Genomic DNA, 3,695 nt, shown 5'->3' with positions numbered 1-3,695 from the left:
CACAGGCATCCCATGAGGGTCACAGGTGTCCCATGAGAGCACAGGCATCCCATGAGAACACAGGCATCCTGTGAGAACACAGGCATCCCATGAGGGTCACAGGTGTCCCATGAGAACACAGGCGTCCCATGAGGGCACAGGCATCCCATGAGGGTCACAGGTGTCCATGAGAACACACGCGTCCCATGAGAACACAGGCGTCCCATGAGGGTCACAGGCGTCCCATGAGAACACAGGCGTCCCATGAGGGCACAGGCATCCCGTGAGGGTCACAGGTGTCCATGAGAACACAGGCGTCCCATGAGAGCACAGGTGTCCCATGAGAATGCAGGCGTCCCATGAGAATGCAGGCGTCCCATGAGGGTCACAGGCGTCCCATGAGAATGCAGGCGTCCCATGCTGTCTCTTATACACATCTAGATGTGTATAAGAGACAGGAGCCCGATGCGTTACAGAAGGGGAAACTGAGGCCCAGAGAGCCCGATGCGTTACAGAAGGGGAAACTGAGGCCCAGGGAGCCCGATGCGTTACAGAAGGGGAAACTGAGGCCGAGAGAGCCTGATGCGTTACAGAAGGGGAAACTGAGGCCCAGGGAGCCTGATGCGTTACAGAAGGGGAAACTGAGGCCCAGGGAAACTGAGGCCCAGGGAGCATGATGCATCACAGGAGGGGAAACTGAGGCCCAGAGAGCCTGACGCGTTACAGGAGGGGAAACTGAGGCCCAGAGAGCCTGATGCGTTACAGAAGGGGAAACTGAGGCCAAGAGAGCCTGATGCGTTACAGAAGGGGAAACTGAGGCCAAGAAAGCCTGATGCGTTACAGAAGGGGAAACTGAGGCCCAGGGAGCCTGATGCATCACAGGAGGGGAAACTGAGGCCCAGAGAGGCAGCCCGAGGCCCACTTTCCGCCCATGGGAGGGCATGCACCTCCAGGGAGAGGGAGCCCCAGGGACAAGCTGGTAGGGTCTCAGGGCCAGGCCCCCACTTTGGCATTCATGGTTGCCTCTCCTGCCCCTGAGCTCACCCTGCTGGGAGCAGAGCTGCCGGCCCCCAGGGCAGCCCCCACCTGGGTTGAGGTGCGTAGGAAAAGTAGGGACTTACTGGCCCCGCCCCCATGGCCTTGCTGAAGCCGGCTCACCGTGACTCAGCCTGAGGTGAGGTGGCTGTGGGTCTAAGTGGAGACACACCCTGACTCGGTGTCTGAGGGAGGAGGCAGGCTCTGCCCTGCGTCTGAAGGGGGAGGCTTGGACCTACCTGGGGTCTGAGAGGGGAGGGTTGGCCTTGCCCTGGGGTCTGACCGGGAGACTCAAACCTGCCCTGGATTCTGAGGGGGAGGCATGTCCCTGTCCTGGGTCTGAGCAGGGAGGTGAGGTCCTGCCCTATGGTCTGAGGGGGAGACACAGCCTGCCCTGGGTCTGAGCCGGGAGGCTTGGACCTGCCTGGGGTCTGAGCGGGGAGGGTTGGCCTTGCCCTGGGGTCTGAGGGGGGCGGCTCAGACTTGCCCTGGTGGCAGAGGGAAGGTCCTGCCTTGGGGTCTGAGCGGGGAGGCAGGACCTGTCCTGGGTCTGAGGCGGGAGGCGAGGCCCTGTCCTGGGTCTGAGGCGGGAGGCGAGGCCCTGCCTTGGGGTCTGAAGCGGGGAGGCGAGGCCCTGCCTTGGGGTCTGAAGCGGGGAGGCGAGGCCCTGCCTTGGGGTCTGAGGGGAGAGGTGAGGCCCTGTTCTGGGGTCTAAGGGAGGAGACAAGACCCCACTCTGAGGTCTGAGTGGGGATGCACGGCCTTGCCCTGGGGTCTGAGGGGGAGGCATGTCCCTGTCCTGGGTCTGAGGGGGGAGGGTTGTCCTTACCCTGGGGTCTGAGGAGGGAGGCTCAGCCTTGCCCTGGGATCTGAGGCATGTAGGGGCTTGGATATCATCTGTCATGGATGGACTGTGGGGTCTCTGCTCTCCAGCTCCCCCAGTGTCTGTGACCCCCCACTCATCCTCATCCAGAAGGCCCTGGGGTGTAGGGTGGTTTGGGAAGTAATGCAGGCCCCAGAAGTGTGAGCAGGATCCAGGATAAGTCCCTGCTGGGCGCCTCCTCCCACCTGCAATCACCCCCAGGCCAGGCCCACTTACCACCAACCAGGGTCCTGAGAGACCCCACCTGCCCCCTGTCCCCCCAGGAGCCTGTGGTCTTCAGCCTTTCTGAGACAATGGTGTCCTTGGCCTCAGGGTGGGGGCAGCTGAACTAATTCTACCAGTAAAGTGTCCTGGGAGGGTCACGAGTGTACCGTGAGGACACAGGCATCCCATGAGGGGCACAGATGTCCCATGAGGGCTCAGGTGTTGAAGGCCGAAAGAATGAGGGTCACGATCAACTCAGTGTACATAGGATCGATATGAGTAAACAGCAAACTGTTCTCACGAAAGCAGGATGTTGGTAAACTGACAAACTGCATCTGCCGCCCACAAGGAATGCTGAGGGCAGTTGCGCCCCAGGCACAAGTGTTTCTTGCAAATAGGCAAATCTGGAGCCTGTTAGCAATAACGTGAACCTGTGATCGATCAAGCAGCTGACCAATCGTTTCCTCCTCCCTGCTCTTTCTACCCAATAAATACGAAGGGCTGTGGAAGCTTGGGGGACTGTCTTTGCTCACTAGAAGCAGGGAGCTCTCTTCTTCCCCTGGCCCCTTCCTTTAAAACAGTTTCTTTTGTCTTAAGTTTTCATTTGTACATTTGTCCCTTCGTTCAGTCTTGTAATGATGGTCTCAAGTAGTCACAGTAGTAACCGTCGTAGTGACAGTCTCAAGTAGTAACCGTGGCAGCCACAGACATGCATCCCATGATGGCGCAGGTGCCCATGAGAACACAGGCATCCTGTGAGGGCACAGGCATCCCATGAGAATGCAAGTGTCCCATGAGAGCACAGGTGTCCCATGAGAATGCAGGTATCCCATGAGGGCACAGGTGTCCCATGAGAACACAGGCGTCCCATGAGGGCATAGGCATCCCATGAGGGTCACAGGCGGCCCATGAGAACACAGGTGTCCCATGAGAACACAGGTGTCCCATGAGAATGCAGACGTCCCATGAGAATGCAGGCGTCCCATGAGGGCACAGGCATTCCAAGAGGGTCACAGGCATTCCGTGAAGGTCACAGGTGTCCCATGACAACACAGGCATCCCATGAGAACGCAGGCGTCCCATGGGAACACAGGCGTCCCATGAAAACACAGGTGTCCCATGAGAATGCAGGCGTCCCAAGATAATGCAGATGTCCCATGAGAATGCAGGCGTCCCATGAGAGCACAGGTGTCCCATGAGAATGCAGGCGTCCCATGAGGGCACAGGCATACCAAGAGGGTCACAGGTATCCCATGAGAACACAGGCATCCCGTGAGAACACAGGCATCCCATGAGGGTCGCAGGCGTCCCATGAGGGTCACAGGCATCCCATGAGAACACAGGCGTCCCGTGAGGGCATAGGCATCCCGTGAGGGTCACAGGTGTCCATGAGAACACAGGCGTCCCGTGAGAATACAGGCATCCCGTGAAGACACAGGCGTCCCATGAGGGTCACAGGCGTCCCATGAGAACACAGGCATCCCATGAGGGTCACAGGCGTCCCATGAGAGCACAGGCATCCCATGAGGGGCACAGGCGTCCCGTGAGAACACAGGTGTCCCATGAGAACACAGGCGTCCCATGAGAACACAGG

The sequence above is a fragment of the Mandrillus leucophaeus genome, unplaced genomic scaffold, assembly GCF_000951045.1.
Source record: "Mandrillus leucophaeus isolate KB7577 unplaced genomic scaffold, Mleu.le_1.0 Scaffold8, whole genome shotgun sequence".
Taxonomy (NCBI): domain Eukaryota; kingdom Metazoa; phylum Chordata; class Mammalia; order Primates; family Cercopithecidae; genus Mandrillus; species Mandrillus leucophaeus.
The sequence above is the reverse complement of the archived record's forward strand: the minus strand, read 5'-3'. Positions refer to the sequence as shown.